The sequence below is a fragment of the Macaca thibetana genome, chromosome 4 (assembly GCF_024542745.1).
Source record: "Macaca thibetana thibetana isolate TM-01 chromosome 4, ASM2454274v1, whole genome shotgun sequence".
NCBI lineage: Eukaryota > Metazoa > Chordata > Mammalia > Primates > Cercopithecidae > Macaca > Macaca thibetana.
In genome coordinates, this window is record NC_065581.1 from 28,174,833 (window position 1) to 28,199,730 (window position 24,898).

General features: G+C 38.9%; 1 long non-coding RNA gene across 2 annotated transcripts in view; it reads left to right on the forward strand.

Moving 5' to 3' along the window:
* Nucleotides 1-9: 9 nt before the first annotated feature.
* The window catches only part of LOC126953196 (uncharacterized), a 75,496-nt gene continuing 50,607 nt past the window's right edge, over nt 10-24,898 (forward strand). Inside the window, exons 1-4 of one of the 2 annotated variants that reach the window (XR_007725148.1) lie at nt 10-98; nt 11,703-11,757; nt 20,151-20,370; nt 23,727-23,847. This is a non-coding gene — a long non-coding RNA (uncharacterized LOC126953196). Of the gene's footprint in view, nt 99-11,355; nt 11,758-20,150; nt 20,371-23,726; nt 23,848-24,898 lie in introns of those variants that run through there. The other variant, XR_007725149.1, reaches the window with a different exon arrangement.

Sequence of the window (24,898 nt, forward strand, 5' to 3'; positions counted from 1 at the left end):
CCGCTCTAGGAAGGGGGCGAAAGGGGCTTTCAACTCGGTAGTAGTGTTTCCGCGCGTCTACGTGAGAGGAAGGGTGATGATGGCTTTCAGACCCGCGGGTAAACGGAACGGGTTTATCTTTCTCCTCTTCTTTACTTAGCCATTGTCCACACTTCCCCCGGCCCGATGGGTGGTCAAGGCTTGTAGAACTGATCTTAAGACAGGGAAATCCCTTGCGTCTCCATTCACTTTGGGATTCTGTGTCTCTGAGGTTAGAGATGCCTCAAAGGGATGTTCTCGGGGGACCTTCTCCCGGGGAGCTTCCCAAATCCGCGCTTAGCGGTGGCGTAGGGATTTCTTCCACACAGACTTCTCAAGGGCCAGCGGGCTGGTTTCTGCCGGCTATTTCGCCATCCACGATCCTCTTGATGTTCTCTTTTATGCGCCGATGTATGATTATATGTCAGAAAACCCGGTTCAATGGAAAAACTATTAAAAAAAAGGATAATTTAGTAAATTAGCAAGATATAAAGTTAACACACTAAAATCAATGGCCTTCATATATGTGAATAATCAATGATAACGAGTTACGAGATATAATGGAAGAGAAGACTATATTTACAATAGCAACAAAAAATTGAAACTAGGAATAAACTTAACAAGAAATGAACAAAACTTCTATGGAGAAAGCTTTAAAAAGCTCCTAAAAGGCCAGATGTACATTTAAACAAACAGAAAGCAATATGCGGTTCTTAGAAAGACTCAAAGAGGTCAATCCTCCCTAAATACGTATGCAACTCTAGTATTCCAACAAAAATATCAACAAATATTGTTCTGGAATTAGATAAACTGATTATAAAGTTCAAGTGGGAAAATAAGAATAGCCAGGAAACCCATGAAAAAGAACAATGGTGAGGGTCAGCCTTATCAGATACTGGAACATACCCATATGATTTTATTGTATTAACAGAGAGAAAGAATAGACCAGAAATAGATCCAGGTATGTAAGGATATTGAGTAAATGATGAAGGGGACACCACATGTCAACAGAGAAATGAAGAACTTAGAAGTTGTGCTGGGATGACAACCATTTGTCAAAGGTAAAACTGGATTTGTATTTCCCACCACACATCACAATAGAGATAAATTCTAAATGGATCTGAGATCTAAATGTAAAAAATCCACCTATACATGTATTAGAAGAGAACATGAACAATAATTCTAACACGTGGGAATGGGGAAACATCTAACCATATGACTCAAAATCCAAAACTCATAAAAATAATAAATCTGACTACATGAAAATAAAATGTATTGCTTGTCAAAAAAAAAATAATAAGGAAAGAAAAAGACTTGCAACATATCACAGGCAAGAGCTAGTTTTCCAAATATCTAAAGAGCTCCTAAAAGTTGAGAATAACCAATAATCCAAAAGAGAAAATGGCTAAAAGAAATAAATAGTTGACAGAATAAGAAATGCTAGCAGCCCTCAAACATCTGTAAAGATGTTCAACTTCGCTCAAAATATGAACATACAAATTAAAAACTATGCTGACTGAGGTACCATTAGTCATCAGAATGGCAATGGTCCAAAAGTTTGACAGCATACTCTACTCAAGAGGAAGGAGAAACTCCTAACATTCTAGTGGGAATGCAAAATGGTACCACCCATAGGTAGGAAAGATAATACTACACAGCAGAATTGTATATGTAAGTTTACCCTTTGTTCCTGCAATACCACTTCTAGAAATCCATCTCAAAGACACTTTGACATGCACAAGATTAAATGGGATCGGGGGAGGCCTGATTTTTAAAATGCCAAATATGAGGGGATGAAATTGAGAAATAGGAGGAAAAATGGATCAGGGCTTCATCATTGATTGTATGGGGGTTAAGATAACCAAAAATAGAAGCCTGGTATCATCAGAGGATGGTGGTCCCTCCACCAAGACAGGGGACTAAATGACAAGTAGCATTTTGAGAAGAAATTTATGAGCACAGCTTGGCCATGTTAAGTTTGATATCCTAGGGAGCATTACACTGTAGATGTTGCTATTCGTTAACGGATTGGTTTAGGGATTTGTGGGTTTAGGAGTCATGAGAAGAGAGTTAGCTTGAGATCCATATTTTGGAGCCTTCCACCTTTCAGTAATGGTTAAAACAATTAAGAGATCTCATGAAGTGTGTGGTGCCAAAAGACAGCCTAGGACAGATTTCTGGAGTGCCCTTTGCCCCCTACTGCCAGCCCTGTAGATTCTTCTTTCAGGGCATCTGGGGAGAAGGGAGAGAGAGATCCCTCCTCACACCGTGTCAGGGCTCAAATGTCACCTGAAGCCATAGAACATCTCAGAAAACAACAGACAGAGAAATTATTGGACAACAACCTGAATTCAACCTGGAAGTGAACCTCAAGCTCACTTTGGGGTCCTTTTCTAGGCATCTTGAGGGATTTTTGCAATGCAGTCGTTTTCCAAGTTTCACTTGGCATGACTTACTGAAAGAAGCTGATATGAAAGTCTCACTTATAAAGTCAACTTGCACCAAGAATGATTGACTTGGCATAGTTCCCAGGGACCTAGGTGAAATAGTCAACTTTTTGTCACAGATGCAACATAGCCACAAGAAAAGAGCATCTAAGCACAAAGAGAGCTTAAGACAGAACTCTGAGTAAAACCAATCTCCGTCTTTTGACACTAGAGAAACACAAGGATATAGAGACAAAGAGCAGACAAAATGCATCTCTAGAATATCTTTATTTTAAACAATTTTTGTCTAACGTTATTACACTTTTCGGCCATTTTACTAACCAAATAACTCTAACATTTAAAAAGGAGAAAGTTTCCTGTGATATATTGATAAGCCTTATAACTGCACTTAAAAGGAAAAAGAAAGCAGATGTTGAGAGCTAGGACTCAAAGACTAAGAGAAAAGGTAAAACTGTAATATTGGAAGCCCACCTATGCAGCCATAAAAAAGGATGAGTTTGTGTCCTTTGTAGGGACATGGATGCAGCTGGAAACCATCATTCTTAGCAAGCTATCACAAGAACTGAAAACCAAACACCGCATGTTCTCACTCATAGGTGGGAACTGAACAATGAGATCACTTGGACTCAGGAAGGGGAACATCACACACCGGGGCCTATCATGGGGAGGGGGGAGGGTGGAAGGATTGCATTGGGAGTTATACCTGATGTAAATGACGAGTTGATGGGTGCAGCACACCAACATGGCACAAGTATACATATGTAACAAACCTGCACGTTATGCACATGTACCCTACAACTTAAAGTATAATAATAATAAATAAATTAAAAAAAAATAGCTGTATTAAAGCCTTTGCCAATTCTAAAAAAAAAAAAAAAAAAAAAGAAAATGAAAGCATGTATAAACTTGATTAGCTCATAATTGTGCCAGGTTTATTTAGTGAGGTTGAAAGGGGATGGAGACAATTGAGAAAAAAGTTATTTAGGAAAAGATTTCAAAAAAGGCTTATTTTTCCTTCAGACTTTAAATCTGAGGTGGATAAAGGTATTGTGGAAAATTAAAGATGGCTACAAATTCTTTGACATTTCCCATCAAGATGTGGGGTCTGTGTCACTTTCCCTTGAATCTGAGTGGGCTTAATCATTAATTTGACCAATAAAATACTGCAAAAGTTATGCCATGGTTTCTGGCCTGAGCCTTTGGAGAGCAGCAGCTTTCACTTTTTGTCTTTTAGAACAATTGCTCTTGAAGTCCTGAGCCACCATGGAAGAAGTCTATCAACCCTGCTTTCCAGTGACTGAGTTGCAAGAATCCTTCAAGATGCTGAGAAAATGACCCCAAAGTGAGCCTTATGTGACTCCAAGACCACATAAAGAAACTCTGAGACCACATGGAGAAGATTAGCCCAGCTAAGCCCACTTTTCTGGCTGTCCCTGCCAAGGCACTTGGCATGGCAGTAAAACTTCTTGGATTTTCCAGACAAATTATAATGCCAGATGAATACCACCAAGTGACTTTAGTTGACACCACATAAAACAGAAGAATTTCTCAGCTGCGTCCTCCCCAAATTCCTGGCCCAAAACATGATGGCGTGGTTTTTCTCCACTCTTTTGGAGAAACATTTTATGCAGCAATAGATAACAAGATCAGATGTTTACTAGATTATAACAGTTTGATTAGACTATTTCCTAAGAACATTAACTTTCCTGAGTTTTAATGACATAGTCAACATGCAATTTTTAATTTGTAGTTGATATTTAAATTTCCAGTTAGGAAAAAGCTTGATGTTGAGGATTTGCACTAAATTTTAGGCCAGGATAGCAACAATTTTTATGGAAATTATTATGTACAGTATAAGGTAACTTTTTATGGGCTATAGTTACTAACCAATTTCTTTTTTTTATCATTTTTATTGTTTATTTATTATTATAATTTAAGTTCTAGGGTACATGTGCACAATGTGCAGTTTTGTTACATATGTATACATGTGCCGTGTTGGTTTGCTGTACCCACTAACTCATCATTTACATTAGGTATTTCTGCTAATGCTATCCCTCCCTCATCCTCCCACCCCATGACAGGCCCTGGTGTGTGATGTTCCCCACCCTGCGTTCAAGTGTTCAAGTTGTTCAGTTCCCACCTATGAGTGAGAACATGCGGTGTTTGGTTTTCTGTCCTTGTGATAGTTTGCTGAGAATGATGGTTTCCAGCTTCATCCATGTCCCTACAAAGGACATGAACTCATCCTTTTTTATGGCTACATAGTATTCCATGGTGTATATGTGCCACATTTTCTTTATCCAGTCTGTCACTGATGGACATTTGGGTTGGTTCCAAGTCTTTGCTGTTGTGAATAGTGCTGCAATAAACATATGTGTGCATGTGTCTTTATAGTAGCATGATTTATAATCCTTTGGGTATATACCCAGTAATGGGATGGCTGGGTCATATGGTATTTCTAGTTGTAGATCCTTGAGGAATCGCCACACTGTCTTCCCAAATGGTTGAACTAGTTTACAGTCCCACCAACAGTGTAAAAGCGTTCCTATTTCTCCACATCCTCTCCAGCACCTGTTGTTTCCTGACTTTTTAATGATCGCCATTGTAACTGGTGTGAGATGACATCTCATTGTGGTTTTGATTTGCATTTCTCTGATGACCAGTGATGGTGAGCATTTTTTCATGTGTCTGTTGACTGCATAAATGTCTTCTTTTGAAAAATGTCTGTTCATATCCTTTGCCCACGTTTTGATGGGATCATTTGATTTTTTCTTGTAAATTTGTTTAAGTTCTTTGTAGATTCTGGATATTAGCCCTTTGTCACATGCGTAGATTGCAAAAATGTTCTCCCATTCTGTAGGTTGCCTCTTCACTCTGATGGTAGTTTCTTTTGCTGTGCAGAAGCTCTTTAGTTTAATTAGATTCCATTTGTCTATTTTGGCTTTTGTTGCCATTGCTTTTGGTCTTTTAGTCATGAAGTCCTTGCCCATACTTATGTCCTGAATGGTATTGCCTAGGTTTTCTTCTAGGGTTTTTATGGTTTTAGGTCTAACATTTAAGTCTTTAATCCATCTTGAATTAATTTGTGTCTAAGGTGTAAGGAAGGGATCCAGTTTCAGCTTTCTACATATGGCTAACCAGGTTTCCCAGCACCATTTACTGAATAGGGAATCCTTTCCCCATTTCTCGTTACTAACCAATTTCTTAATCACATTAGGCACTAAACCAAAGCAGGGTTAGACCTGAAACCTTTTTAAAAAATCAGACTGTGGGATCCTGTGGTAACTATACTAAAACAGTTGTTGTCATATCACATTTTTGTATTTTAAATCCGTATTTCTCACCTGGAAGAATGTTAGTATTTAAACTCAATATATAAACATTTAACATATTACCAAATTTTAAATTCTCCTATTTATTAAAAAATACTAATTTCTGGCCGGGTGTGGTGGCTCATGCGTGTAATCTCAGCACTTTGGGAGGCCAACGTGGGAGGCTCACCTGAGGTCAGGAGTTCAAGACCAGCCTGGCCAACATGGTGAAACCCCATCTCTACTAAAAATACAAAAATTAGCTAGGCATGGTGGTGGGCACCTGTAATCCCAGGTACGTGGGAGGCTGAGGCAGGAGAATTGCTTGAACCTGGGAGGCAGAGGTTGCAGTGAGCCAAGATCACACCACTGCACTCCAGCCTGGGTGACAGAGCAAGACTCCATCTCAAAACAAAACAAAACGAAACAAAAAACTAATTTCTTAACTCTAAATCATCATTAGCGATAATAAAGGAAGTATTTCATTTACAGATTTGAAATCAGAAGCCAAAAGCAAAACAAAGTTTTGTGATGTGAATTCTGTGAGCTTCAGAAAGTATATAGTTGAGAACACAGGTACTTCAGAGAAAGCATATAGTTAAGAACATAGGTAAATATTCAATAAAGGAAGAACTTTCAGGGTTCACTTGGGTACAGTAGAATGTTTTGTTTCCTATCTACAGCTCTAATGGGAGAGTCCATAACTAGTTGTTTTTTTAAAAAATCAAATTGTATCTAATTGATGAACCATTGATATCATTTGTTTTTTGCCGGTCATCTCTCTTCTACCTTTAAGAAATGTGCAACAGATTGAGAAAAAGTCTGAAAACTATTTCAGTAGGTCCATGCTGGTAAGCAGATAATGAGCCATATAACTGGGCATAAATTAAATAAAACCTTGTTTTAAAAAGTGAGCAAGTAAAAAAGTAACAGATGAGTAAAAATTTAAGCTGCCCTTCATCCCAAGGAGACAAAAGTAGAAACTGAGAATAGTAACATAATCATATATTGAAGATTATGACTTAAGTTCCAACTGTACATAGCAAATACTCAATAGGCAATGTTAAGAGTAAATAAACAAAACAACAACAACAAGTAATAGAACTAAATTGCTTAGTAATATGGAGGTGACCATTAGGAGAACCAGAGATAGAAAAGGGTACCTCTCAGGAGTACCAGGGAGTGTGTCAAATGATAAAGTAGGTCTGTTGCTTTTCATTCTAAAACCTGGTTTGCTATTTGATTTTTTTAAGTATTACAAACCTTTCAGTGCAAAGTAGTTGATAAAAATTATAAGCCTTTCTTACTTTGATTAAAGAAAAAGACAGGAGCATGTTGGCAGTTTTCATGTTCGAAAAAAAAAAGAGCAGAAAAAGACAACAGCAAAAGAAAAATTAAAGGGCAGTGGCATATGCCTGTAATCCCAACACTTTGGGAGGCCAAGGTTGTTATGCCCAGACCGTTTGTTCCCCAAAGAAGACCACCAGAGTCCAGAGTCAAAGCCAAGCGGCAAGGATCTTTTACTGCAAGTTCGAACTTGGTCCCTCCATTCCACAGCATACAAGAGGGCCCCGAACAATGCGAGTGCTTGCCTTTTATAGCCCGAGGTAAATAGGATAGTAAAGTTACAGAGGAACAAGGGAATTCTTTTGGTTACAGCATTACAATTGGTTTACATTTTAAGTTATACATTTAGTAGTTTTTCTATTGGTTCCCGCGCTTTCAGTGAAACCTCAAACGCTGTGTCCTTATCGGGGATTTTCCAGGTGGTGTTTGTCAGGAAATTGAGAGATATATGGTGGGATGTGTTTGTACTGGGCTCAGGAAGTTGAGAGATATATGGTGTTTGTACTGGGCTCAGGAAATTGAGAGATATATGGTGGGATGTGTTTGTACTGGGCTTGTTTGTGTTGAGCCCGGGGCTGAGGAATGTGCCTGATTTCTTTCAAGGTGATAGGATCACTTGAGGCCAGGAAGTTGAGGCTTGCAGTGAGCCATGATTGCACCACTGCACTGCAGCCTGGGTGACAGATTGAGACTCCGTCCCCAAAAAAGGAAAATTAACATTTTGAGTGTTTGTCAAAATGTGGATGCTACTGCCCAAGGTGAATAATACCCTGTTGCGGGAAGTCAGGGACCCCAAAAGGAGAGACCGGCTGAAGCCGTGGCAAAAGAACATAAATTGTGACGATTTCATGGACATTTATTAGTTCCCCAAATTAATACTTGTATAGTTTCTTACACCTATCTTTACTGTAATCTCTGAACATAAATTATGAAGATTTCATGGACACTTACCACTTCCCCAATCAATCCCTTGGGATTTCCTTGCCTGTCTTTAATCTCTTAATCCAGTCATTTTCGTAAACTGAGGAGGATGTATGTCGCCTCAGGACCCTGTGATGATTGCGTTAACTGCACAAATTATTTGTAGAGCATGTGTGCTTGAACAATATGAAATCTGGGCACCTTGAAAAAACAGGATAACAGCAATGTTCAGGGATAAACGGATATAACCTTGAACTCTGACTGCCGGTGAGCCCGGTGGAACAGAGCCATTTTCTCTTCTTTCAAAAGCAAATAGGAGAAATATCGCTGAATTCTTTTTCTCAGCAAGGAACATCCCTGAGAAAGAGAATTCACCCCTGAGGGTAGGCCTCTAAAATGGCTGCTTTGGGGGCGGCTGTCTTTTACGGTCGAAGACAAAGGAATGAAATAAGCTCCGGTCTCTTGTAGCACTCCCAGGCTTATTAGGACGAGGAAATTTCTGCCTAATAAATTTTGGTCAGACCGGTTGTCTGCTCTCAAACCCTGTCTCCTGATAAGATGTTATCAATGACAATGTGTGCCTGAAACTTCATTAGCAATTTTAATTTTGCCCCATCCTGTGGTTGTGTGATCTCGCCCTGCCTCCATTTGCTTTGTGATATTTTATTACCTTGTGAAGCATGTGATCTCTGTGACCCACACCCTATTCGTATACTCCCTCCCCTTTTAAAAATCACTGATAAAAACTTGCTGATTTTATGGCTCAGGGAGCATCACAGAACCTGCCGACATGTGATGTCTGCCCCCGGACACCCAGCTTTAAAATCTCTCTCTTTTGTACTCTTTCCCTTTATTTCTCAGACCAGCTGATGCTTAGGGAAATAGAAAAGAACCCATGTTGAATGTTGGGGGTGGGGTCCCTGATAATACCCAAGATGAACAATATGAACATATTAACAAAATAGTAAAATGTGCCTGTCCTAGAAGCATCAACTAGGCAGTTCTGTTGTTTAACACAAATGGTTTCTTTGGGAGGGCTAGATGGTCCTCTGAGTTACAGGTCCTTAGGTCTTGAAATTCACAGATCACTAACATCTCATGGCCCATCTACAATATCTGCTGTGTGTGTGTGTGTGTGTGTGTGTGTGTAACATAAACTTTGATCTTTTGGTAAAACTGATATTTTTGCATGACCTCTTAGAGGCCCTATAGGAAATTACTCCCATGTTGAAGACTGTTGAGTTCCATCTAGGATTGAATCAAAGCATTAAGAATATGAGTATGAATAAAGGAAAAGGGGAAGGTGGCAATCTATATCTTCCACAAGCACTAAAAGAAACACTGTTAGGAGCTGCAATAGTAGATAGTTTTGATAGCACAAGGAGAGAGTCAGTGTGACACAGAAGCAGAGCACTGATTTAAGAGAAAGGGTCTGAATCTAAGATATTTTGATACAGGTCTGAACCTCACTTCTGGCACTTAATAACCGAGTGACTGTTTTATAAAATTTAAAGATTATTTGACGAAGAGACACAACATACTGATGATGAAAAGCAGAACTTTGTTAGTTACAGCTCCGAAAGAGAGAAGCTGCCATGCAGGGCTACGCAGAGTTGGACCCAGGGACAGAGTAATGGCAAGCTGGAGCTGCAGAAGGCAGTGTATATATGGCAAGGAGGTGGAGTTAGCTCGGTTTCAGGGGCTCCCTGTGGATTGGTTAATTTCATAGCCTCTGGGTCATAGGGGCTGTCCCTAGTTGTCTAGTACCTGTCCTGAGAGAATGAGGCCCTAATAAGGGAGGCAGTTGTGGTGTGTTGCACAGTGGCTTCAGAGAGTGGAGGACCAATAAGTAAAGAGATTGGGATAGGGGTTAGCAAACTACCTGCAAAGGGGAATTGAAGATTTGTTAGCCATAACTTACAAACTGGGTCAAGATAGCATTTGTGAAATATGTCACAGTGACCTTGAGTACAAGATCACTCAGTTGCCTCACCTGTAAAACATTTCCATGTGTGAAGTATCTTCTACTAGTACCTAGTTACAATATATTCACAATAAATGGAATTTACAATAATATATTATAGATAACTTGCTTTGATGTCTGACACCAGTTTATTCAATTTCTTTGTCAATAATTCAGGAGATAAATAAGGTATTTACAGTAAAGGCAGATTTCCCACTTTAAAAGCAATCATAAAATCTTTCCTGATGTTTAATCAATATTGTTTACTGTACTGTTTTATGATAGTCTCAAATTAAAAAAACAGTTTACTAAACTACTACACAGTTTACACTGAAAAGGCTTTTCCTCCAGTTTGTACTCAGAGATGGTAAAACAGGCCTGTGTTCTGAAGTCTTTGCCACACTCATTGCCATAACAGTGCTCCTCTCCAGCATGGAAAAACTGGTGCTAGTTAAGGGCTAACAACTGGCAGGATGCTTTCTGACATTGCATTTGTAGGGCCTCTCTCCAGTGTGTTTTTTAAAAAAAATGTCTGATATAGCTACTGTTTTAAAAGTCTTTTTACATTCTTCATGTAAAATGAAGATTGTAGGATTGGTCTCTTGCATAAGTTTTGTAATGTTCAGTAAGCCCTGGGCTCAAGTGCTTCCCACAGTCAGTACCTTCGAGGTATTTCTCCCTTGAGGAGTGTATATTCTGATGTTTCACAAGACTTTTACTGAGTCACTAGTCTCAATCTCATTATGCTCACAGAGCTTGTTTTTCAGAAACTCATTTCCAGGAAGGCCCCCATTGTGACTCTCACTTTCCTACTGGGTATCTTCTTTCTCCTCTGAGTGAGCATTCTTAGTACAGATGCTGGGTTGCCCATGCCAGTCCTATTCGCAGAAGAAATCCTGCAAATAGGACCTCATAATGGATCCTTGTAGTGGATCTCTGCTGCTCAGTGTGGCCTGCTCTCTAACTGAAGGCTAACACTGAATACATTTAAAGAATGTTTTCCTCTAGTGGATCTCCTGAAGAGGGATAAGTTGTGTACAGAAGTTTTCCTGCTATCATGGCACTTACAAGCTTTCTCTGCTATATAAACTACCTGATGCTGAATCAAGGCAGACTGATGAATCAAGGTTTTACTACACTGATTCCAACCAAAGCATTTGTCTTCTGAATGTTTTTCAAGATCATCAAAAACTCTTACATTCTGAGTAAAGCCGTTTCAACAAGTGTTTTTCACCTGTGTAAAGTCTCCAATGTCGACTAAAAACTGATCTTTAACAGTTCTTCCACACCCATCACATTACAGGGTTTTTCCTTCCGTCTGGATTCCCATTTGATGAATAAGGCCATTGTTTGATCTAAGGGTCTTCCCACACTTTTCACATACAGTGGGTAGGCTCAGAGTTGCTTTCTTTGATGCTCAGCAAGGTCTGTATTTGGAGTAAAGTCTCCCCCATGTACCCCATGCTCCAAGACTTTCTGTGTTCAGAGGAGCCTCTGATGCTGATTATGTACTAAATTCTGGATAACATTCGTTTTGGAGTCACTGAGTTTGATTTGTTACTTAATCGTGGAATGTACCTAACTTCTCCTTCAGATTTTGCAAAATTTTCCTTTGGGTCTGCCAGATAGGTCCCTGTGTGGTTCCCTTTCTTCATGTTTCCTGCTTTGGACCCGTATTTCTGTATTTGCTTCTAGAATCACCATCTGAAGCTACAAGTAGATGAACTATCCAAGGAAGAACATAAATTCAGTGAGTACAATTCACATTTATGAGGCAACTATTTTAGGATGTGGGTAACAGGGCTTCTGCATGTAGGAGAGGGAAGTGGTTAGCAAGAAGACTGATGAAGGTCCTATTGTGCAAAGCACACACAATAGGAAGCCAATCAAGATGTGTAGAAGGGACCATATTTGAGAGCAAGGAGACATTGTCTGAAACTTTTGCAGTGGTGAAGTGATGCATATGGGTAAGTGTAGAAATATGGACTAAGTATAAAAACTTTGGAAAAGTAACCAGTGGTAAGGAGCAGGAAAGGACTGTTAAAGATGATGATTCTGAGGTTGATTTATAGTCACTAATAATGGACAACCATAAAAAGGGGATCACAGTAAATATGGGAGTATGTGACAGAGACACTCTAGAAATAAGCAAGTCAAGGTTTAGTGGAAGTCTTGCTCCATTTGGGATACTTATTATCCTAAGTCAACAACTGATGGTGCCCTGGAGTCTCTTTTTATCCAAGACTTCTTTAGTAGATCCTTCTTTGCTACTTAGTATAAGAAAGGAAGTTAAATATGTCTAATAAAAGTATACTGTGGTTTTGGCATTTATTTAAATGTATAAAAAACATAAAGAATACATAATTTGGCGAAGGGCAGTGGCTCATTCCTGTAATCCCAGCCCTTTGGGAGGCCATGGTGGGCAGATTGCTTGAACCCAGGAGTTCAAGACCAGCCTGGGCAACATAACAAGACCTCGTCTCTACAAAAAATACAAAAAAATTAGCCAGGCATGGTGGCGCCTACCTGTATTCCACAGTGTATATTTGCCACATTTTTTTTTATTCCACCATTGATGGCCATCTAGGTTGATTCCATGTTTTTGCTATTGTGTATAGTGCTGTGATGAACATATAGGTGCATATATCTTTTTGGTGGAATGCTTTATTTTCCTCTGGGTACATACCCAGTAGTGGGATTGCTGGGTTGAATGGTACTTCTTTGAAAAGTCACCAAACTGCTTTCCACAGTGGCTGAACTGTGTGTATGCATTCCTTTTTCTCCTCAACCTCACCAGCATCTCTTATTGTTTGACTTTTTAATAACAACCATTCTGACTGGTGTAAGATGGTTCTCATTGTGGTTTTTATTTGCATTTCTCTGATGATTAGTGATGTTGCACATTTTTTCATGTTTATTGGATGCTTGTACGTCTTCTTTTGAGATGTGTCTGTTCATGTGTTTTGCCCATTTTTTAATGGTAGTGTTTTTTGCTTGTTGAATTGTTTGTATTCCTTATAAATTCTGGATATCAGATCTTTGCTGGATGCAGATTGCAAGTATTTGTTTTCATTCTGTAGGCTATTTACTCTGTTAATAATTTCTTTTACTGTGAAGAAGCTCTTTAGTTTAATCAGGTCCCACTTGTCAATTTTCGTTTTTGTTGAGATTGCTTTTAAGGACTTTGTCATAAATTCTTCCCCAAGGCTGATGTCCAGACTGCCATTTCCTAGGTTTTCGTCTAGGATTTTTTTTTTTTTTTTTTTTTTTTTTTGAGATGGAGTCTTGCTCTGTTGCCCAGGCTGGAGTGCAGTGGCGTGATCTCGGCTCACTGCAAGCTCTGCCTCCTGGGTTCATGCTCTTCTAGGATTCTTATAGTTTGTGTCTTTAAACCATCTTGAGGTAATTTTTATACATAATGAAAAGTAGGAACCCAGTTTCATTCTTCTACATATGGCTAGCCAGCTATCTCAGCACCATTTATTGAATAGGGAGCCCCTTTCCCTGTTGCTTATTTTTGTTCTTTGTCAAAGATCAGATGACTGTAGGTCTTCAGCCTTATTTCTGGGCTCTCTATTTTGATCCATTGGTCTCTGTGTCTGTTTTTGTATCCGCACCATGCCATTTTGGTTACTGTAGTCATATAGTATAGTTTGAAGTCAAGTAATGTGATGCCCCCAGGTTTGCTCTTTTTGCTTAGGATTGCTTTGACCATTTGGGCTATTTTTGGTTCCATATGAATTTTAGAATAGTTTTTTCTAATTGTGTGAAAATGACATTGGTAATTTGACAGGAATAGTGTTGAATCTGTAGATTGCTTTGGCCAGTATGGTCATTTTAGTGATATTGAGTCTTCTAATCCATGAGCAGGAAATGTTTTTCCATTTGTTTGTGTCATCTATGATTTCTTTCAGCAGTGTTTTTTAGTTCTTTTTGTAGAGGTCTTTGAAGATTGGTTAGATATATTCCTAGGTATTTTATTTTTTTGGGTCTATTGTAAATGGGATTGCATACAACTTTCTTTTAGATGGTTCAGTTGAAAAAGAAAAAGGAATAAAGAAAGAAAGGAGGAAGGAAAGGAGGAATGAAAGCAAAGTATACATGTGGCTGGGTGTGGTGGCTCATGCCTATAATCTGAGTACTCTGGGAGGCCAAGGAGGGAGGATCGTTTGAGGCCAGGAGTTCAAAACCAGCCTGGGCAATATAGTCAGATCCTGTCTCTACAAAAAATTTAAAAGTTAGCTGGGCATGTTGACACATGTCTGTAGTTTTAGCTACTCAGGATGCTGAGTAGGGAGGATCCCTTGAGCCTAGAACTCAGGAGTCTGAAGTGGCAATGAGCTATGGTTGCACTGCTGTACTCCAGCCTGGGCAACAGAGTGAGACCCTGTCTCTTAAAAAAAGGAAGAAAGAAAAAAGTGTACAGTACAGTGTTAATCTGTTCAGTCTACTATAACAAAAACACCATAAACTCGCTGATGTATAAACAACAAACATTTATTTCTCACAGTTCTGGAGGTGGAGAAGTCGAAGATGAAGGCACCAGCAGATTTGGTGTCTGGCGAGGGTCAATGATGGTGCCTTCTTGCTATGTCCTCACATGTGGAAGGGTATGGCAGCTCTCTGTGGCCGTTTTTTTGTAAGGGCACTAATCTCATTTAAGAGAGCATCTCCAAAGGGCCCCACCTCCTAATACCATCACAGTGATGACTGATTAGGTTTCAATATATGAATTTTGGGGACACACAAACATTCAGACTATAGCAGCAGTATACATTGTGATAAAGCAAATTTTTTTTTCCAAAAAAGTAGTAATTTCACCAAAATAAGGAATTTTTAAGGAAAAGTGAAATAGTATATGAAAGACAATGGAAACCCGGCTGGGTGTGGTGGCTCATGCCTGTATCCCAGCACTTTGGGAGGCCTCGGAGTTTGAGACCAGCCTAGCCAACATGGGTGAAACTGCGTCTCTACTAAAAATACAAAAATTCACTGGGCGTGGTGGCGCATGCCTATAATCCCAGCTACTTGGGAGGTTGAGGCAGGAGGATCACTTGAACCCGGGAGATGGAGGTTGCAGTGAACAGAGATTGCTTGACTGCACTCCAGCCTGGGTGACAGAGTAAGACTCCATCTTTAAAAAAAAAAAAAAAAAGACAATAGAAACCCAACCCAATCAGGCTCAAAAATGAGAAGACTCACTAGCCATGGCTGATGAATATGGAGACAGGATTGCCAAGGAATATGCACCAGACTGGGGTCTCAGTTATTTTGGCCTCATTTTGTCTTCAACTAAAAAATTGACCTCGAGCAAGTCACCCAAACTCTGAGTCTATTTTGTAACCTATGAAACAAGAAATTAGGCTATTAGATTTGAATCCCATTCCCCCTTCCTTTTTATAGACCAGTAAAATGGGTTTTTTTTTAATAGTAACTTGCTCTGTCACCCAGGCTGGAGTGCAGTGGTGCAATCACAGCTCACTGCAGCCTCACCTTCTGGGCTCAAGCGATCCCACCTAAACCTGCAGAGTAGCTGGGACTATAGACATGCGCCACCATTACCAACTAATTTTTAAATTTTCTTTAGAGACGGGGTCTTACTATGTTGCACAGACTGGTCCAGAACTTCTAGACTCAAGTGATCCTTCTGTCTTGGCCTCCTAAAATGCCAGGATCACAGGTGTGAGCTACTGCAATTGGCAAAAACCATTTTTAGGAATTTTTTTTAGGAATTTGAATAAATTTCCCCCCCCCAAAAAAAAAAAAAAGGCAGAACCTTTTCTCAGGTGAAGCAAAGGGGGCTGGATGCCAGAACCCTTCTTGACTGACTTGATCCTGCCCATAGCTGACTGCCAAGTAACATCTGACGAGCCACCTAAGGTTCTGGAGAACAGTTTGAAAGTCAATGATTGTGCTGATTTTTTTTTTTTTTTTTTTTTTTTTTTTTGAGACCGTGTCTCACTCTGTCGCCCAGGCTGGAGTGCAGTGGCCGGATCTCAGCTCACTGCAAGCTCTGCCTCCAGGATTTACGCCATTCTCCTGCCTCAGCTTCCCAAGTAGCTGGGACTACAGATGCCTGCCACCTCACCCGGCTAGTTTTTTGTATTTTTTAGTAGAGACGGGGTTTCACTGTGTTAGCCAGGATGGTCTTGATCTGCTGACCTTGTGATCCGCCCATCTCAGCCTCCCAAAGTGCTGGGATTACAGGCTTGAGCCACGTGTTGATTTTTAAAGGCCTATAAAAGGAGCCACCTAAGGTTCTTGAGAACAGTTTGAAAGTCAATGATTGTGTTGATTTTTAAAGGCCTTTTATAGGCCTTTAATATGCTTGAAGTGTCTGTAGTTTAAAAAATAAACTTGCTTATCATTGTCTAGGAACATTAAAAAAATAAATTTGTAAGGTTTAAAAACAGTATACAGTCAATTATTAAGCTTGTAATAGAGGCCTTTCCGGATTACCATAAAGTAGTCTTTAATCACACTCCAGACACCATGACAACATCCTATTTTATTTTCTTTATAGCATTTATCAGTTCCTAAAATTATCAATACTTGTGTGTTTGTCAGTTCTCTCTCCCTAGAATGTGTATTCCTTGAGGAAAGGGATTCCCTAATCTAAAAGGGATTAATAATGAGATGATGGCATCCAATATATGCTCAATATATTTGTCACCTAAGGATTTCAGAAACATAAGTTTCCATTCTGATTTTTACACTTCACATGTTACAATGTGGTCATCATATGGGTGGTTTCCATTTTCTCTTGAAAATTAACCACAATTTACTAATTTTAATACACTAATTTTGGATGCAGCCCTGGAAAAGGGAATATGTTGTAGGCTTTCTGGATTCTGTTATGTTCTTCCAAAGAGTATGGGATTTTGTATTTTTAAGCAGGTAGATAACTTTTTATTTTTATGTTTATTTTTAAAATTTTTTTGACATGGAGTCTTGCTGTTGTCACCCCCGCTGGAGTGCAGTGGCATAATCTTAGCTCACCACAACCTCCGCCTCCCAGGTTCAAGCTGTTCTCCTGTGTCAGCCTCTTGAGTAGCTGGGATTACAGGCGCCTGCCACCATGCCTGGCTAATTTTTGTAGTTTTAGTAGAAACGGGGTTTCACCATGTTGGCCAGGCTGGTCTCGAACTCCTGACCTCGTGATCCATGAGACCTACTCCTAGGCTAGTAGATATAACTACCAATGCACTGTCATGGCAGACCAGATTAGTTAATATTATAATTGAAAGGACTTTCAAAGCAAATGTAATTATTAATATTGACTCTCATATACTATAACTTAGATTTCCTGAAAGGCAGGCATCACACCATGTTTATCTTTGCAATCCTGTAGCAGCTCACATTGTACTACACATAGGTGTTCAAATAATTTTCATTTAACTCAAATGAGTAGTCCCTAATTAGGTGTGGAAGTAACAGGAAAAGTGGTAGTTTGGAGAATTACTCTAGAAGGCAGAACGTTTTCATCAATCTACAAGAACGTTGAAATGCACAACTGATAAAACAACTTATGAGATACAGAAATATAATACTGAAATATAAAATTAGTCAATTTAATCATAAATCAATCACTTTATTCTAGTTAGCAACTGATTAAATAAAACGTAAGTTCAACTTCCTGTGCTACCTATCAGTGTTCACTCAGTAGATAAAATGTATACACTCTCATGATTCTGGGAGGAAAAATCCACTTTAAATGGCAAGAGCAACCAAATTATTTGGTACTCCTCCTTCATGGCTTTGAAACACCCAATTCACATTGTTTTCAAAATTTAGCAAGATACTATTGCATTTTGCATAGTATTGTGCATACAAGAGGCACTCAACTTTTTTTCACATGTCTTCAGTTGCTCACAGCCTCTGTTCTAGGAATTTATAGATGCTGCTGAATTGTTTGATCTGGACTGCTGAACACTAACCTGCAATCCACTGAACTTAAACCAGTTCTCACGCTGGCTTATTACTTTCTAACATTAAACAAATCTTTACCTTTCTTAGACTCTTCATCTGTAGAAAACAAACAATAACTAGTTCAGAGAGTTGTAATGATTAATGGAGAACATCTGAAAATATTTTATAAGCTTTAAAAAAACGATAAAGTGTTCACAATAAGTTTTAGTGCTAGGCATGTTTGTAATTGGGAACTAACTTGATAAAACTTTTTCCCCCTGTGCCTCAAAAAAAAGTTTCATGAAACAGAACAATTTATTTGTTCTTTAACCAACTCAAGAGGTTTTGTTCAATAGTTCACATACTTTTAGCAATTAAGAACAGTATACTTGTGAGGTTTTTCATAGGGAAATCTGGAAAATAGGGCAGAGCAGTGTTTTCCAAGGTTTAAGGTATATAACAATCAACTGGGGATCTTGTTAAAATGCAGATTCTGATTCAGTTGGTCTGGGGTGATGGCAGGGCTGCTGATCTTCTGACCACTTTGAGTAAAAAGGGTCTAAACCTATTGATGAAAGATAATAAACAATCATCTTGTTCATGCTTATGATTAAAGATAGCATCCAACTAAGTTGTTTTCCTACACAGATAACTAGTGGGTAGGCTAGGTAATTTTTAGAAACTCTACTTTCAGTTGTGAATTCATGACACTTGGAACAATTGCTGAAAATGTAACAATTTTTCTGAGAGTTGGAGGCTAAAACCTTAGAAGGAAGCACTTCTGAGGGCTTGTAAGAGATAATTTTCTTCCCTGTGCAACTCCTGAAAGGGAAAACAATTGCTTTAAGAGAAAGTTTACATAGGAGCCAGGTCATCTTAATCTGGCAGCTTCTGATATTGAAGTCCATGGACATCTAGTGGAAAGAACAATGGACTGGGAAACAGAGCTCTAGTATTTATTAATTTGTTTCCTAGCATTGGGTATGTATGTACATTATTTTGTTTTTAACTGTCTCAACTTCCTATCAGCAAAATGGGAACATTGGTCCTGACAACTTCATAGGGTGACTATACGAAATCAAAAGGTAATATATGTAAAAATGTTTCTTCAAGGCTGTTAGAGGTGTGAGGTAATATAATGGTAAAGAATGCAGACTCTGGGCCGGGCGCGGTGGCTCAAGCCTGTAATCCCAGCACTTTGGGAGGCCGAGACGGGCGGATCACGAGGTCAGGAGATCAAGACCATCCTGGCTAACACGGTGAAACCCCGTCTCTACTGAAAAATACAAAAAACTAGCCGGGCGAGGTGGCGGGCGCCTGTAGTCCCAGCTACTCGGGAGGCTGAGGCAGGAGAATGGCGTGAACCCAGGAGGCGGAGCTTGCAGTGAGCTGAGATGGCGCCACTGCACTCCAGCCTGGGTGACAGAGCGAGACTCCGTCTCAAAAAAAAAAAAAAAAAAAAAAGAATGCAGACTCTGGAGTCAGACCAGCTTCACTTCTTTATAGCTGTGTATTATTTACTTTCTTCTGGTTTCATGTCAAAACTAGACTGAGGAATAAACAAATGCCTCTGGAGGAATTTATACTGATGATCATTCAGGAAAATTTCTTACTAAGTGATTTTGAGTATCAAAGATAAAAGACAAATTATTTCTCCAGAGCTTCCCATTTATTATTTTGCATTCACATAAGAATACAGATTATATTCATGATAAAGAATATTAAGGCCAGGTGCAGTGGCTCATGCCTGTAATCCCAGCACTTTGGGAAGCCAAAATGGGTGGATCGTTTGAGGCAGGAGTTTGAGATCAGCCTAGGCAACAGTAAGACCCCTGTGTCTACAAAAAAAAATTAAAAAGTTAGCCCAGCCTAGTAGCACACACCTATAGTCCCAGCCACTTGGGAGGCTGAGGTAGGAGGATCACTTGAGCCATGGAGGTCAAGGCTGCAGTGAGCCATGATCATGCCACTGCACTCCAGCCTGGGTGACAGAGCAAGACCGTATCTCAAAATAAAATAAAATAAGAATACTAATGATGAGTGTATTAGTTTTTTTTATTGCTAATATAAAAAATTACTACAAACTTAGTTGCTCAATGCAAAACAAGTATCTTATAGTTCTGTAGTCAGGAGTCAAAAATGGTTCTTACAGGGCTTAAAGATGTCAAAATGCCAGTAGGGCTATGGTCCTTTCTGGAGGCTCTAAGAGTAAGTCCATTTTCTTTATTTTTCCAGCTTTTAGAGGCTGCCTGCACTCCTTGGCTCATGGCCCCTTCCAGCAATGAATCCCTCTGACCTCTGCTTCTGCTGTTACATCTTCAGATACTCATCCTCCTGCCTCTATCTTACAAGGACCTTGTGATTACACAGAGCCCACCCAGATAATCCAGAATAATCCTCTCATCTCAAGATCCTTAACTTAATCACATCTGCCAAATCCTTTTCACCATATAAGGTAACATATTCATGGGTTCCAGGGATAGGATGAGGATATCTTTGAGGGACCATTATTCGTCCTATTACAATAAGTTATCCAGATTTCCAAGGTCAGTATAGAAACTGAAGATTGTGCTGTCAATCAAGCTTCTATACTCTTGAGAATCCAAGGAATTGGCAATTTTGAATAGTTAAAAGTGGTCCTTTAAAGCTTCATATGTAGCTGAATGCAAGGAGGGGAAAAATTCGCTCCAAAAGCTAATATTCAAATACAAATTTATGTATGTATAAATGATTACTAGATTATAAACTCTAAATTTATGGTGTTTTATGGAAAGAGACCACTTTTCCAGCACCTAACATATAATGGTTGCTAAAAATGCTTTTTCTGAAAAAATTAAATATACATTTGTTAAATATCACATTGTTCAAGTTCAAAAAATTTAAAAACGTAATTGGCCACACTTTGAATTCTGGCACATATTAGATAAATTACTTGCCTCTTCCACAAAGTGGGTTATAGAATTAGAAACAAGAGTGCCAGTTTTGAAGTCACACTGTTTTGGTTTGAGTAGCACCTTTGTTACTTGCTATGCAGTTGTTCAAAACCTGTCTTAAGTTTTCTTATGTACAAAATGGGAATGAGGATAGCACTGATCTCACAGATTCACTGTAGATTATGTGAAATACATAGAAAGCAATCAGTGTGGTGCAGATTAATGACAAATCTTGTTAACCTTTATTATGTCCTTTTCCTAGTGGCATTTCAAACATTTCACTGGCTTTTGTTGACCTCAGCTAAAAGAAAAAGAAATTTTTAGGTGCAATTATAGCCTCAGGCTTATATTCTTATAGGACTTAAAAGGCGGAGTATGAGAAGCTTAGTGCTTCATGAAGGTGGTTCTTATACCAGGGCAACCAACGTCTTCATTCTTACAGTAGAGGGAAAGTAGCTACCTAAGAGCTGGCAGATATCTGTTGGAAGGAGACATTGAAGCGGAGAGAAAGTGGTAAGCAAGTGTTCTAGCCACTCTGTTGAGCAATATGTATCAGCAGTTGGTAATCTCTAGGCCCCAAAGGTACTAAAAGCCCGGGAGCATAAAAAGTATCATGGCTCTCATCTCTACATTCCCAACATCACTGTTAACAATTACAGCAGCTTTTTGGATAAAATATACATTTTTATAAGCAGAGTTGAAAAACTAATAGCTTGTAGGCACACTGTTGGTCTAAAGTATTTTTTTCAAAAGCTGCGAAGACTAAAAGTAGAAAGAGTATATATAAAAGTCAAATTTGGAAAACATGGCAACACTGGGCATGTGTTCCTACATAATTATCCACTGGATCTGAGGAGCAGTCCCTTTAGCTAGGCCTTGCCCTCTTAGGAAAAATAGCTAACATTAAAAATATGAGTTTCCCTTTAAAAGAGGCCTTCCTTTAATTAGAATATGATCTTTGGCTAGGTTTGTTAAAGGAAAATTAGTCTCATAACTAATACATTTTTACTTACATCACGATTCCTATTAAGGTCCTCATACCTAAGAAGATAACATTTTCTTAATGTTAATTTAAAAAACCTGTTTGTTTGAAGGATCCCTTGTGCTAGAGTTGACTTCAAGTTGTGAAACACTGTATAATTACATAAGTTATTTATTTTTAATTTTTTAATTTTTAATTTTTTGTGGGCACACTGTAGGTATATATATCTATAAGGTAAATGAGATGTTTTGCTACTGCATGCAATGTAAAATAAGCACATAATGGAGAATGGGATATCCATAATTTTTTATTTTTCGCTTTGTCGCTCAGGCTAGAGTGCAGTGGCACGATCTCGGCTCACTGCAAGCTCTGCTTCCCGGGTTCATGCCATTCTCCTGCCTCAGCCTCCTGAGTAGCTGGGACTACAGGTGCCTGCCACCACGCCCAGCTAATTTTTTAATTTTTTGTATTTTTAGTAGAGATGGGGTTTCACCGTGTTAGCCAGAATGGTCTCAATCTTCTGACCTCGTGATCCGACCGCCTCGGCCTTCCAAAGTGCTGGGATTACAGGCGTGAGCCACCGCGGCCCAGCCAATTTATTTATTTATTTTTAGATACAGGATCTTACTCTGTCACCCAGGCTGGAGTGCAGCAGCACAAATGTAGCTCACTGCAGCCTGTAACTCCTGTACTTAAGCGACCCTCCCACCTCAGCCTTTGAAGTAGCTGGGATTACAGGCATGAGCCACCACATCTGGATACATACGTCATAACTTAATGACTGGCATTAAAATTAATGATGCTTCAAAAATTATTCGTTGATTATTTAAATGATTCAGCAGTAAAACTTAGTAAGCTTTTCTACACTATACTCAAAAGTATAAAAAGATCATTATGTTTATGGTAGCCAAAATGAACAATTAACTTGATCATCTTTCTCCTGCAGTAGAACTCAAAATCAATAAAGAGGATTTTGGCAATTTTCCTGAACCCCTAATAAAATGTATTAATAATAATAATAATAATAAAACTTGTTTTGTTTTCACTTTTTTTGACTCTAGGACTAATTCACTCATTTATCTGCCTGGCCCATAAGCAAAATCTGAGTTTGCTTATTCTCTTCCTCTGAAGACCAGCTTGGGTATCTCCAATGTTTTCCTAATGAAATTAAAATTAACACACCTCAATTAAAAAAAAAATAAAGATGCAGCTAGGTGCAGTGACTAATACCTATAATACCAGCGCTTTGGGAGGCTGAGGTGAGAGGATTGCTTGAGGCCAGGAGTTCAAGACCAGCCTGGGCAATACAGTGCATCTCCATCTACAAAATGTTTTTAAATTAGCTGGGCATGTTGGCATACACTTGTAGTCCTACCTATTCAAGAGGCTGAGGCAGGAGAACTGCTTGAGCTCAGGAGTCCGAGGTTACAGTGAGCTGTATGATTGTACCACTGCACTGTAGCCTGGGTGACAGAACAAGATCCTGTCTCTAAGAGAGAGAGAGGGAAAAAAAAGCATCTTTCTTGTTTGGAGTCTTGGCTGGGAGCTACATGTTATACATCAGAACTTAGGTAGGAATAGAAGGCCCAAGAATTCACTGTGCTGTCCCTAAAAGAATGCTAAACATGTTTGACTTGACAAATTATCATCACTGCAGCTACATTTAAAATACATTAATGATCTAATATTCTTATTTGTATTTTATGTACAACTTCAGTTTTCACTAAAAAGTATTATTAAACAACAGTCTAAACTTGTGAGAACTGTATTTTGGAAAAACTAGTAAAACATCGAAACTGAACTGGTGGTCCACAGGCCACTCTTTGAATCACAAAAGTGTTTTATTTGATTAGCGGTTAGGGGAAAAAGTAAATGGCTTGTTCTGTTAAATGACAGGATTTTGGTGGGGACCATTTTGAAGGGCCAATTCTCATCCAAACCAAGTTCAAGGTCTGGTGGGAAGAAATTCTGCCTTGCCAATTTCAGATGCTGGACACTCACAAAATCTCAATGTCAGGTGAGGAACTATTATGCAAAGCCTTTTCCATCCATATTTATCAACTTCCTAAGTTCTCTTTTGAATGGATTCTCTGGTGTTGAATAAGGAATGAATGTTAAAGAGAAATTTTACTATACTGATTACACTGAAAGGGTTTCTCTCCAATATGGATTCTGATATGATGAAAAAGCTGAATTCTATGAACTTTACCACACTTGTTACACTGGTAGTAACAAATCTCTCTGGTGTGAAGCCTCTGGTGCTTGTTGAGGACTGACCACTGGCCAACGGCTTTGTTTCACTTATCACATTTATTATAGGGTCTCTCTCCAGTATGGATTTTCTTACGATGAATGAGTCTAGTGTTCACACTGAAAGCTTTCCCATATTTTTCTCATTTATATATCTAACTCCAGTGTGAATTCTCTTATTTGCATGAAGCCTACACTTCTGAGTAAAGGCTTTCCCATACTTGTTACATTCATAGGAATCCTCACCAGTGTGAATTTCTGATGCTGAATTAGGACAGAGTTCTGAGCAAAAATTACTCCACATTCATCACTGTGGTATTTTCTGGATATTTTCCTAGTCTTTCCTCATACATTTGGACATCTACACAAAGTTCTCAGGAATACTGCCATCAAATCTGACAGTGTTTTCCTGTTGGCATGTTATTTCTTCATTTCTTCTGCTTGGGAAGAACACTCTTATTCTCCATTTTGATCGAATCATCTGAAAGAAGAGGCTGAAAATGTCAGCATAATTCACTCATTCACATATACTTTACTCAATCACTTGCTCACGAAATAAGCACTTTTTAGAACTATATGCCAGAAGAAAGAGAAAACAGAAGAAAATGTTTCCCATAAAACAGATATGTAGAGTTTATTACTTAAATTATAATGTGCTATCATTTAAAAAGGAAGGGTTGTGTGTGTATTTGTGTGTATACATACATATGCTTGTATTAAAACAACAAGTAATGAAAAGATAATTCATAAAAGGAGCACAGAAAGGTTACTGATGGGTAAGGGAGGCAATAGGAAGAAGAAAACAAGAATAGAACCTC